Here is a 14130-nt window from a genome sequence, read left to right as displayed (position 1 = left end):
CACCATGATTTCCCTGGGGAGCAGATGGTTTGGCTGTTAAGGACAGCTGGCCCTGAAGAACACCAGGACACAGGGCACTGGGCTATTTCAGCAGAAGAGAGTCCAGTGGAATCAGAAACCGTGTGGGACGTCTAACTATATCTTAAAGGCTGGTGCTGTGCCCTGACTTGGGGTGACGGGGCTGCGTAAGGACAGAGACATAAAATCACAGACTCTGAATGCTAACTGGGACCAGAGCAGATCCCTAACACATTCCATTCCTGAAGCAGGTGCTCTCTTAGCTAAGCATGAAGTAAGGACCTTTTGCTGGAGACCTATTGCTCTCCCTTCCCACCCACTTTCTGCACTCCTATGTTATTGAGAACTCTTTCTATTCCTGAGCTTTTCTATTTGCTGTTGTTTTGCTCTGCTGAGGCCATGGAGGAGGGAGAGGTCAAAGAGATGCTTCTAGGACTTCCCCCCAGGGCCACATTCTGGCACTGGGTAAAGAAGAACGGTGGAGCCCCCCTGGCCAGGCTACCAGGGCCCAGGCAGGGCTTCCATGGACCTTTTGTTCCTCCTTAAAGTAAACGTATTGTTCGCCTTGTACCCAGAATACATAAAGAACACCTGAAACTCAATGAGAAGGAGACAAGTACACCAACTTAAAAGTGGGCAAAATATTTGAAGAGACGTTTTTCCAAAGAAGATATGCAAATAGCCAACACTGCCTATAAAAACACTCAACATCAAGTCACCAGGAAAATCCTAATCAAACGACACCACAACGACACCAGGTTATCTTTTCTATCTGTAACCACCGGGTTATACCTTCACTAGGGGAACTGAAAATACCCACTAGGATGGTTACAATCAAAGAGACAAACAATATCAAGTGCTGGTAAGGTTATGAAGAAATTGGAACCTTCCTACATTGCCGGTGGGAATGTAAAATAGTGCAGCTGCTGTGGAAAAAGGTTGGAAGTTTCCTAAAAAGTTAAGCACATTTTTACCATACTGTTCAGCCATTCTATTCATATTTACCTACTTAAGAGGGATGAAAACATATATCCAGAGATGGCCCTAGTGGTCTAGAGGCAAACACTCCCTGCTCCCAATGCAGGGGGCCTGGGTTTGATCCCTGCTCAGGGAACTAGTGGAGAAGGCAGTGGCACCCCACTCCAGTACTCTTGCCTGGAGAATCCCATGGGCAGAGGAGCCTGGTAGGCTGCAGTCCATGGGGTCGCACAGAGTCGGGCATGACTGAAGGGGCTTAGCAGTAGCAGGGAACTAGATCTCACATGCCATAACTAAGACCCAGTCAAATAAATAAACATTAAAAAAAGAAAAATGTGTGCACACACACAAAGACTTGTACACAAATGTTTATGACAACATCATTCACAATGGCCACACACACACACAAGACGGAAACAACCCAAATGTCCATCAACTGAAAGATGAATGAACAAAATGTGGTCCATCTGTACAATGGAGTATTATTCAACAATAAAAAGGAGTGAAGTACGGACACATACTACCACATAAACAAACCTCAAGAACACTATGCTTGGTGAAAGAAGCAGACACAGAAGACCGTGTATTGTATAATTCCATTTATATGACTTTCCAGAAAAAGCAAATCTGTAGAGACAGAAAGTAGTTTAGTGGGTGCCTTGGGTTAGGGAGGGGCTTCCCTGGTGGCTCAGAAGGTAAAGAATCCACCTGCAATGTAGGATACCTGGGTTCAAATCCTGGGTTGGGAAGACCCCTAGAGAAGAGAACAGCTACCCACTCCAGTACTCTGGCCTGGAGAATTCCATGGACGGGGAGCCTGACAGGCTACAGTCCATGAGGTTGCAGAGTTGGACACGACTGAGTGACTTTCACTTTCACTTTGGGGCTGGGGAGAGAAATGGGGAGTGACTGCAAATGGGTACAAAATTTCTATTTGAAGAGATAGAAACGATCTAAGCCAGGATTGTGGTGGCTGTTGTATAATGCACTAATAACATTGAATTGTGCACTTTAAGTGGGTAATTTTATGGTATGCAAAATTATACCTCAATAAAGCTACAAAATGGAGAAGGAAATGGCAACTGACTCCAGTATTCTTGCCTGGAGTATCTCATGGATGGAGGAGCCTGGCAGGCTACAGTCATGGGGTCGCAAGAGTCATATACAACTTAGCAACTAAACCACCACTGCCACCAAAGCTACAAAAAACAAAACAAAAATAAGTACTTCTTTTTTTAAAGAGGTGGTTGAAAACTGGTTAAATCTGAGGGATTCTGGCACTCTCATCTCCCTACAAAGTCACAGGTAGTAATTAAACTTGACCAGAGGCTGCTCTGAATGGCCACACCCCTCACTCCTGGAACTAGTTGTAGGGGCCAAAATACTTGACGTTCAAAATACTTGACCACTTCCATACTTGACTTCGATTTACTACTTATGACAAGATCAGTTTTTAAATAGAGCTGTGGACCACCAGAAGATGCAAAGTTCTTTTTCGCTCTTTGGACCTGGGAGCTTAGAGTAAAGGGGAAAGAGAGAAAGAGAAGCAGAAAGGAAAGAATGGTGAGGGATGGGGGAAAAGTGGAAAAAGGGAGTAAGAAAGGAGGAGGGGCTCCCAGAGACCATTCAGAGGGAATATGCTCACCACAGCCTGTCTCTAAACTGTGTTCAAATGCAAGAGGCAACTCCTGACCCTGAAGGATAAACAACAGCAGGAGTATTGAGAAGGGCAATCAACACTGGGAAAAGGAATCCATTTGGGAGTGCATTTCTGGGCTTGTTCCTCTTTTCTCTTCAGAGGTGACTTGCAGTTGGAACTGCACACAGGATACAAGCAACAAAAACTCTGAGAGAGGGCTTCCCTGGTGGTCCAGTGATTAAGACTCTGCGTCACCAATGCAGGGAGTGTGGGTTCGATCCCTGGTCGGGGTAGTCATCCACGCTGCATGGTGTGGCCAATGAAAAAACAAACAAAAAAATCTCTGAGAGAACCCTCCTCTTTTCAATCAGAAGCCTTGAAAAGGAGGCCCATATAAATGGAAGGATGTGAGGGAAAGTCTGGATTGCTTGGGTTTTTTCCCTTTTTTCTTTTCCAAGAGTGGCTGCCCATCAGAGAACTGCATGGTAGAAGAGCAAGCAGCAGCACAGACAGCTAAAATACCTCCCCAAAATCCTAATCGTATTGCCAGAGGAGCAGGGAAAGGGCCCTTTGTGATCCAAAGAGTGTAGTCAGAATCCCTGTCATTCTCCCCTCTTATTTTCTGTTACTTCTTTGTCCTAAGGATGGCCCCTGTTTGGGGAAACTGAACGGCAGCAGCAGAAGTAGCTAACACCTCAACAGAAACCTAGTCCTTCTGGCCAGAAGAGCAGCAAAAGGATCCCAGAGGAAGGGGAGTGTGGGAGGAATCTCAGAATGGAGACAGCTGAAGAAGGGGGTCCCCTGACGTTGTACATGAACCAGTGGACACCCCCCAGTCTCACCCCTGAGCTATGTATGTGTAGGACAGATCCAAAGGCTTTGAGAACTGAACTACGATTTAAGTTCTGCTCAAATCTCACTGCTCAAGTCCCAGACTAACCCCTAAACAGTGCTTCCATGGGATCCAACGCAACAGAGCAAAGGCTTTGAAAACTGAACTGATATTGGAACCATTCCCACAGGATGCAATATAGAACTGTGTTGATTGCTTGGTAAAAGAAAACACAGAGCATTTCAAAAGGACCCAGAGGTCTCACAACATAATACTCAAAATGTTCAGAATTCAGTTAAAAAAAAATTATCAGTAACATGCAGGAGACCAGGAGAACATGGTCAACCCTTAAAAGAAAAGACAATTATCACATGCCAACTCCAAGATGATACAGATGTTGAAATTATCAGATAGATTACAGAAGCTGTTTTTAACTATGTTCTAAGAAATGAAGGTAAACACTCTCAACATAAATTGAAAGATCAGAGTTCTCAACAGAGACACAAAACCTACAAGAAAGAAACAAGTGAAAATTTTAGAACTGAAATATACAATAACAAGTACAAAATGTATGGAATGGGATCAAAAGCAGCACAGAGATGACAAAGAAAATGTCAATAAACTTGATGTAGATATTATCCCATCTAAAGAAGAGAAAAAAGTTGAAGAAAAAAGTGCCGCCGCCGCTGCTGCTGCTAAGTCGCTTCAGTTGTGTCCGACTCTGTGTGACCCCATAGACGGCAGCCCACCAGGCTCCCCCGTGCCTGGGATTCTCCAGGCAAGAACACTGGAGTGGGTTGCCATTTCCTTCTCCAATGCATGAAAGTGAAAAGTGAAAGTGAAGCTGCTCAGTCGTGTCCGACTCCTAGCGACCCCATGGACTGCAGCCTACCAGGCTCCTCCGTCCACGGGATTTTCCAGGCAAGAGTACTGGAGTGGGGTGCCACTGCCTTCTCGGGACAAAAAAGTGAACTGAGCCTAAAAAGCCTGTGGGATAATACAAAAAGGTTTGATATTAGTGTCACTGGAATTTCTGGAGAGGACAAAGAGACTGAGGTAGGAAACATACTTGAAAAAATAACAGCCAAAAACTTCCCAAACTTGGAGAAAGCTATACATTTACAGATCCAGAGTGCTATCTGTCTGGTTATTATACACATACATATACACAAATGCAATGCATTACAGAGAATGCCTCCAAGTGAAGAACAAGAAAAATGAATAAAGATATTAACATAACTGCCTGAAAATAAATAAATAAAATGTACTGGGCTATCATCCTCTTTGGAGAGGTGTCACAAGTATCAAGAACTTGACCTTTCAAAAATCTCTGAATCTAGTAAAATAAGGAGTCACTATCAAGCAATGAATCAGTTAATTTATCAACACTAAACCTGCAGAAATGGTTTGCCACATCACAGACTCTTATTTTCAATCTTCAGCAGTATGTGAACCATAAACTTCCAGATGTTCAAGCTGGTTTTAGAAAAGGCAGAGGAACCAGAGATCAAACTCCCAACATCCACTGGATCATCAAAAAAGCAAGAGAGTTCCAGAAAAACATCTATTTCTGCTTTATTGACTATGCCAAAGCCTTTGACTGTGTCGATCACAATAAACTGTGGAAAATTCTGAAAGAGATGGGAATACCAGACCACCTGAGCTGCCTCTTGAGAAATTTGTATGCAGGTCAGGAAGCAACAGTTAGAACTGGACATGGAACAACAAACTGGTTCCAAATAGGAAAAGGAGTATGTCAAGGCTGTATATTGTCACCCTGCTTATTTAACTTCTCTGCAGAGTACATCATGAGAAATGCTGGGCTGGAGGAAGCACACGCTGGAATCAAGACTGCCAGAAGAAATATCAATAACCTCAGATATGCAGATGACACCACCCTTATGGCAGAAAGTGAAGAACTAAAGAGCCTCTTGATGAAAGTGAAAGTGGAGAGTGAAAAAGTGGGCTTAAAGCTCAACATTCAGAAAACGAAGATCATGGCATCCGGTCCCATCACTTCATGGCAAATAGAAGTGGAAACAGGGGAAACAGTGGCTGACTTTATTTTTCTGTGCTCCAAAATCACTGTAGGTGGTGATTGCAGTCATGAAATTAAAAGACGCTTACTCCTTGGAAGGAAAGTTATGACCAACCTAGACAGCATATTAAAAAGCAGAGACATTACTTTGCCGACAAAGGTCCGTCTAGTCAAGGCTATGGTTTTTCCAGTGATCATGTATAGATGTGAGAGTTGGACTATGGAGAAAGCTGAGCGCCGAAGAATTGATGCTTTTGAACTGTGGTGTTGGAGAAGACTCTTGAGAGTCCCTTGGATTGCAAGGAGATCCAACCAGTCCATCCTAAAGGAGATCGGTCCTGGGTGTTCATTGGAAGGACTGATGCTGAAGCTGAAACTCCAATACTTTGGCCACCTGATGCAAAGAGCTGACTCATTTGAAAGGACCCTGATGCTGGGAAAGATTGAGGGCAGGAGGAGAAGGGGATGACAGAGGATGAGATGGTTGGATGGCATCACCAATTCGATGGACATGAGTTTGAGTAGACTCCGGGAGTTGGTGATGGACAGGGACGCCTGGAGTGCTGCAGTTCATGGGGTTGCAAAGAGTCAGACACGACTGAGCGACTGAACTGAACTGAACTGAATTGAGACTCTTATTTTTGGTCAGAAAATGGAAGCAGGATGAGTTTCAAAGGGATTTTCAAATTCTTACGTGTATACAACCTAAAAGAACTTTGTAAATCCCTCTTTCGCATTTTTAGGTTGACATGTAAAAATTTCCACCAAAATGTGAACTGTTGTGAAGAATGTAGCTGCCAGTATTCTGTAAATATTGACATGTAAAACTAAAACTATTTTATCACTTGCTGAAATACATCCATTGAAACTCATCATCATTTACTTTAAAAGAATACATAAAGAGGTTGTTCTTTGACAGTCAAAAATCTTGCATGATTATATTTCTCCGTTAATTTACATTTCCATTCTTCTCACTCTATAAGAGTTTATCCTAGATTTACATATTTTATGCTTTAATGTCTTTTATTCATTACCTATCATACTTTTCTGTATCAAAAGTATATATATATATATATATATATATCAGTTCAGTTCAGTCGCTCAGTCATGTCTGACTCTTTGTGACCCCATGAATCACAGCACACCAGGTGTCCCTGTCCATCATCAACTCCTGGAGTCTACCCAAACCCATGTCCACTGAGTGGTGATGCCATCCAGCCATCTCATCCTCTGTCTTCCCCTTCTCCTCCTGCCCCCAATCCCTCCCAGCATCAGGGTCTTTTCCAGTGAGTCAGTTCTTCCCATCAGGTGGCCAAAGCATTGGAGTTTCAGCTTCAACATCAGTCCTTCCAATGAACACCCAGGACTGATCTCCTTTACGATGGACTGGTTGGATCTCCTTGCAGTCCAAGGGACTCTCAAGAGTCTTCTCCAACACCACAGTTCAAAAGCATCAATTCTTCGGCGCTCAGCTTCCTCCATACTCCAACTCTCACATCTATACATGATCACTGGAAAAACCATAGCCTTGACTAGACGGACCTTTGTTGGCAAAGTAATGTCTCTGCTTTTTAATATGCTGTCTAGGTTGGTCATAACTTTCCTTCCAAGGAGTATGCGTCTTCTAATTTCATGACTGCAATCACCACCTGCAGTGATTTTAGAGCCCAGAAAAATAAAGTCAGCCATTGTTTCCATTGTTTCCCCATCTGTTTGCCTTGAAGTGATGGGACTGGATGCCATGATCTTAGTTTTCTGAATGTTGAGCTTTAAGCCAACTTTTTCACTCTCCTCTTTGACTTTCATCAAGAGGCTCTTTAGTTCTTCACTTTCTGCCATAAAGGTGGTGTCATCTGATATATATATGTATTTAAATTCAATGGTAAAGAGTGCTCTCCTAGTTGTTACCACTGTAACTCTTACTAGAAGGAACTTACCAAAAACAAAACAAATACTACAAATATTGACAAATATTAGTAAATGTAGATAAAAGGTATTTTTTTCATTGAAAACCTCTCTCTTTAGAGCTCTTATTTTTCAATTGTCTCATGCATATGGGATCAGTATACTTATTGCTAGAAAGAGTCAAGGTTGAAAATCAATTTGATTCTCAATTTTTGTTTTTATCAATGTAAATCCTGGCAAACTATTCATATAATGAGATGCAAATGGATGAAATTTTGTAATAGAAATGTCACTCAATTTTTTTGAACTCCTTGAGTTATATACTTAACATCACGTGGTGATGAAATATTAAAATTATTTAAATCATCAATGTAAGGAAAAATTTAGGGAGACTGAAATTTAGTTGAGTAGCATAATTGCTCATCCTTCTGGGTTATTTCAGTCATTTCTGGTCCATGACTCTGCTGTTGTAATTAAAAGTTAACATGTAGAAAATTGATAATAAAGCAAGTAATAATTGTGTATTGGCATGCAAATATCGAGAAGATTCCCTAGAGAAGGAAATGGCTACCCACTCCAGTATTCCTGCCTGAAGAATTCCATGGACAGGGGAGCTTGGAGAGCTAAAGCCCATGGGTTGCCAAGAGTCAGATATGACTGAATAACCAAGACTTTTTTCACACAAGTAACATTTATCCTGTGGAACTTCACTGGACTTCCCTCTTTCACAGTGGAAGAAGCTTGCTTATATCTGTCAAGCAAATTCATTTTAGCATTTTAAAATAGTGTTTTTCCATGCTTCTTAGGTGATGAGAAACCAGATATTATAACTAGAATTTAAGTAGGATGAGATTTATAATAGGGTATCAGATTAAAGCACTTGGTTTAGGGGAATGAATAAGCTGGGGTTATACCACTACTGTGTATGTCAATCAACTCTCTTTTTGGTAATTAAAAAACATGGCACATTCACACAGAAGACACATGTGTGCCAAGACACATGGAAAAAAAGTCTCCAAAGCAACAAAACATGGGCGCCAACCCTAATGTCCATCAATGAGAGAAAGGATAAACTGTGGAATATTTGCCAACAATAATACATAGTTACATGCAACAACACGGATAATCCTTGAAAACTTAGTTTTGAGCTTTTTAAAAGTGAGGTTATAATATACATATACCCTTTTTATAAATTAAAAAAAACACAGACACAAAAACCAAGGGACTTCCTTGGTGGTCCGGTGGATCAGAATCCTCCGTCCAACGTGAGGACACAGGTTTGGTCTGCGGTCTGACAACTACGATCCTGCACACCAAGGGGAAGCTAAGCCCACTTGCCACAGCCACTGAGCCCGCGCTCCAGAGCCTGTGTGCTGCAACTAGAGAAAGACTGAGTACAGCAATAAAGACCCAGCACAGCCAAAAAACCCCTTCAGTGACAGAAACAAAATAAAAGGTCCCTCCTAAGGAAATGTAAAATAAAAGATATGGTTTTAGAAAAACAAGCAAATGTAGACAAACTTGATTAGGAACATATACATGTCACAAAAGCATTTTACAATAAAATCAGGAATGGTTAACACAAAATCCAGTGTAAGGATGGGTACAGTGAATGTCATAGGAGAAGGGCATAAAGAAATATACAACAGTATGGGTAGCAATCTAGTCCTCTTTTTCTAGCCTTCTGTTTAACAACTTTATTGAGATATGGCTCGCATATGATTATAGTACTATAATAGGTTTATAATACATATGCATCTTTGAAAGGTTGCAACTTGAAGGTTTGTATGTAGGGGACTTACTGTACAATTCACCCATCTGAAGTGTACCATCTGATGATGTTCACAACCATCACTAGTTTTAGAACATTTTGCCAGCTCAAAAACAAACCCTGCACCCTTTGCTATCACTCCCACCCTCACCATCAACCTCCACACCTAAGAAACCACTAACCTACTTTGTCTCCATACATTGCCCTGTTCTGAACATTTCCATATGAATAGAACGATACAATGTGTGGTCTTTCTTGATTAAATCCTTTCACTTAGAATAATGGTTTCAAGGTACATGTAATCAGTATTTCATTCTTTTTTATGGCTAAATAAAATCCCATTGTATGGATATATCACATTTTATTTATCCATTCCTCAGCCTATGGACATCTCAGTTATTTTTAATTTGGTTGTTATGAATGGTGCTGGTATAAACATTTATGTACAGGTTTTTGTGCCAACATGTGCTTTCATTTCTCTTGGATGTATATACTTAAGAGTGAAATTGTTGTTTCACATGGTAACTCTGTTTAATTTTTGAGGAACTGCCCAATTGTTTTCCAAAGCAACTGTACAAGAAATATTTCTACCAGCAACATATAAGGCTGTCAAGGGTTCTAACTCCTTCACACGCTCACCAACACTTATCTGACTTTTCAATTCTAGCCATCCTAGTGGGTGTGAAGTGGTACCCCACTGTGGTTTTGATATGCATTTTCTGATGAATAATGATGTTGAGCTATCTTTTCATGTGCTTATGGCCATTTGTATATGTTCTTAGGAGAAATATTCATTCAGATATCTTGACAATTTCTATATTGGGTTACTTTTTATTACTGAGTTGTAAGAACTCTATATATTTGGATACAAGTTCCTTATCAAATATAGGATTTTAAAATATTTTCTCCCATTCTGTGGGTTATATTTTCACAATTATCTAGTTCATAAGCCCTAGTGTTTAAGGGTTGAAAGCCCTAGTGAAAGGGCTGCCATGTTAAGTTGCTTCAGTCATGTCTGACTCTTTGAGACCCCATAGACTGGAGCCTGGCGCGTTCCTCTGTTCATGGGATTCTCCAGACAAGAATACTGGAGTAGGTTGCCATGCTGTCCGCCAGGGGATCTTCCTGACCCAGGGATCGAACCTGAGTTTCTTATGTCTCCTGCATTGACAGGCAGGTTCTTTACCACTAGCACCACCCGGGAAGCCCGGGACAGGGCTACAGGCAGTTATTTGAATATTATGTTTACAGTTTACATAAACTTACCAAATTATTTTAAGTATATCACATAATTGATGAATTAAAAAGGAAACGTCATACATAAAGATGTCTGTTAGGAAATATTCGACACAAAATACTGCAATGCCCAAAATAAGTTAATGCTACTCTTGAAGGTATTAACTTAACTCCTGGGTATGACTTAAGTGAAAAGTGAAAGTGAAGTTGCTCAGTCGTGTCTGACTCTTTGTGATCCCGTGGACTGTAGCCCACCAGGCTCCTCCATCCATGGGATTCTCCAGACAAGAGTACTGGAGTGGGTTGCCATTTCCTTCTCCAGGGGAATCTTCCCAACCCAGGGATTGAACCCTGGTCTCCCACATTGCAGGCAGACGCTTTAACCTCTGAGCCACCAGGGAAGCTCCTGGTATGACTTAAGCCCCCAGTTAATCTGGCCCATTGACCCTTTCGAGAGGTGCCTCTCCAGGCACTTCCCTGGAGGTCAGTGGTTAACATTTTGCCTTCCAATGCAGGGGGTGAGGGTTCAATCCCTATTAGGGAGCTAAGATCCTACATGCCTTGTGGCCAAAAAACCAAACTATAAAACAGAAGCAATATTGTAACAAACTCAATAAAGACTTTAAAAATGGTCCACATCAAAAAAAGAAAAAAATCTTAAAAAAAAAAAAAAAACAAACAAACAGGTTCCCCTCCAAACTCTACACATGGTAGGAGGGAAGAGTAAACTACTACCAACGTGACAAACCTGCCCCCTTTCTCCAGCTGCTTTTGTGTCTCCCATCCTCTCCCAAGCTAAAAATGAATTTTACAGTTTTTACTGCCTGGAAAAAAAAAAAGACTATTTCAAGGACAGGGGAGCTTGGCAGATGCTACAGTCCACGGGGTCACAGAGCTGGATAACAAATTTCAATACTGATGAAAATTATATGAACTTCAAATTTCAGTGTCCACGAATAAAGTGAAATACAGTCACATCATTTATTTAGTCATTTTCTGTGGCTGGTTTTAAGCTACAACAGCACAGATGAGTAGTTACTAAAGAGACCACAGAGCCAAGAAAGTCTACAAGTTTACTATCCAGCCCTTTACTCTAAACCTTACCTTATATCAACAAGTTAAAATATTTTTCACTTCTACAATGAGCAGCAAAAACCTATTTCCTACTAGCCAATACTGCCTTGACATTTACCTTCATGATTTCTCAATTTTTTCCTCTTTAATTTTAATAAATATTTATGATACCTCAGTTCTAATTTATTAAGGACTTTTAGATTTGGAGATCAAAGAGTAGTGTTTCCTTAAAAAATAATGTAGTATCTTCAAAAAGTCACAATCACACTCAAACCGTTGGGTTAATCATTTTAACAAACTTTTACTGCCTGTTCATTAAAGGGTTGGAGTCAAATACTGCTTGGTGCAGTAAAATCTTTAAAAAATACCCACCCTTGCCCTCAGGAGGCTTACAGTCTAACTGGACTTTAATAACTATAAGAACAATTCCCCCAAGGATCACTCCACAGCCGTAACCTTACATTACATGGGCTTAGATATTTTGCCAAGAATTCTAAGCCATGTTCCTTAAATTAAAAAAGTCTTATATAAGCAGTAAAGAAATAGTACTCTGCAAACAATTCTGGTTAACTTTTGTGGTTTAAGTCCCATAGACTTCTGCATTCCTCTGACTATATAACCAGAGGTTCTTGATCTTCTCTGCTGTGTTCATCTCCGCTTTGGCTGTTTGGACCTAATTCTAGTACAATATCCATATTCATTCCTTTTAGAGAATGCAATAATTCAAATATCGCTAAACCCTGCAGCCTATTTGTGATGTCTGATACCACTCTGATGGCAATAAAGGCAAGGCTATTTGCATATGTGATTATTAGTCTCCAAAGCGAAGATAACGAAGCTGCTTCCACCAAACCCCTCTACCCAAGGAAAGACCCAGTGGTGGCGAGGTGACCTCTTCGGAGCTGTCCCTCAATGCCTCAGTGGCCAGTACATTTTTTTAAAGTGACTCAAGACCTCAGGTCAGGTTCTGCAGAGAAGCCAGGTCCATTTCTTTCCAGCACTTCCTGGCTAGGATCAAATTCAGTCCAATGACAACCCCCCTTCCCCAATACCCCGCACCCCCTGAGGCTCAGAGCAGAGGGGGCGAGCACCCCCAAAGTTAGACCCGCCTGGAGTGCGGCTGCGAGGCCTCAGCCACGGGTCCAGCCCCGAGACCGCTGCACGCCCGCACCCGCCTTCCAGCCCGGCCTGCGCGGCGCGCACCGGGCAGGCGGCGGGGGCGGGGAGCGCCGCTGCGCTGACCCAGATGGGGTGCCCCCCTCACGCCCGCACCCCCGCGTCCGGGCCTTGCACCCAGGCCCCGCGGCCGCCCGCTTCTCCCGCATGCGGGCCAGCAAGCGTCTTTATTCCCCGCGCGCCTCGGCCCGGGCTCCTCTGTACCCCACCCATGGAGCGCAACTTCCGAGCGCGGCCGCGGGGTGCTCCCCCCACTCCACCCCGCGCCCCTCCCGGCCCGGCCCGGCCCGGCCCGGCCCGGCCCGGCAGCTCTGGATTACCTGCCGTCGGGTTCCGCGGTCCGGTGCTGGGCGATGCCAATCCGCGCTCGGCCACTCGCGCGCCCTCCTCCCCTCCTCCTCCTCCTCACCCCCCCTAGCAGGAGTCGGTGTCGGTCACGCTGCTCCCGGGGAGAGTGGCCGGCGGCTTCCGGGAGCTCCAAATACTGACTCGCCGAGAGGGAGAGAGAGGGAGAGGGGGGAAGGGAGGGGAGCCAAGCTCCGCCGGCGGGGAGTGGAAATAAAGGGGAGCGGAGGGGAGAGAGGGGATGGAGGAGAGGAGGGGCAGATGGGCCGTGGGAGAAAAGAGCGAGAGGAGGAAGGCAGAGGGCGGCAGGCTCAGACAGGAATGAATTCGCTGCATCAGGCAGCCTTGCAAAGAAGTCTGGAAAGATCCGGGAGGCTCCTGGCTGAAGAAGCCGAAGATTGGATCCTCAAAGGCTTGTGCAGAGAAAGGATGGGTCCTTGGGGAGCTACAGACCGGCCAGTGTTCTCCCCAACCCCAGTAGAGGGATAAAGTTCCTGGCTGGAGAGGGAGGTGGAGAAGCAACACTTCAGCTAGACACAAAGTTCAGATGCATTCATATTTTGTAACAACATTTTAACAATGTATTTTAAAATGTACTTTACATACATCTTTTTGTAAAAATTGCCTGATTGTTTAAGGATAAAAGTGCTGTGCTTAGTGACCTCCTAAACTGTAGTCCGCCAGGCTCCTCTGTTCATGGGGTTTCTCCAGGCAAAAATACTGGAGTGGGTTGCCAAGTCCTCCGCCAGGGGAATCTTTCCTACCCAGGGATCGAACCCAGGTCTGCCACATTGCAGGCAGATTCTTCACCGTCTGAGCCACCAGGGAAGCCCACTTCCTGGTACCCTAAACCAATTTACTTTTATTGTATTTGTGGCCATTCCCCTTGGTATGTTGACTACAATTACAAAACTGGAGATTTTTACTTTTTTTTGTTAACGCTGTTAGAAAGAAAACATTGATTTTCAATTTTCATTAGTTTATTTCAATCTGAAAAAGTAGACTTGAAGCTCTTCATTGAATGAATGCTAGGAAAATAATTACAGAGAAGAAAGGGGGGCGGGGTTGCATTGATATTTCTTAAAGCAAAATTTCTAAGCAAATACTAGGATGAGTGT

The 14130-nt window shown here is 43.1% G+C and overlaps 1 protein-coding gene across 1 annotated transcript in view; it reads right to left on the bottom strand.

Annotated features, from left to right (window-relative positions):
- CAP2 (cyclase associated actin cytoskeleton regulatory protein 2) overlaps window positions 1–13357 on the bottom strand; it is a 140111-nt gene extending 126754 nt beyond the window's left edge. The window contains exon 1 of the mRNA XM_005898225.3: window positions 12988–13357. The gene's annotated coding sequence lies outside the window, so the exon portion shown is untranslated. The remainder of the gene's footprint in view (window positions 1–12987) is intronic.
- Window positions 13358–14130: the final 773 nt, after the last annotated feature.

The sequence above is a fragment of the Bos mutus genome, chromosome 23 (genome assembly GCF_027580195.1).
Source record: "Bos mutus isolate GX-2022 chromosome 23, NWIPB_WYAK_1.1, whole genome shotgun sequence".
Lineage (NCBI taxonomy): Eukaryota > Metazoa > Chordata > Mammalia > Artiodactyla > Bovidae > Bos > Bos mutus.
Note: the sequence above shows the minus strand (reverse complement) of the source record. Positions and strands in the feature narration are given on the sequence as shown.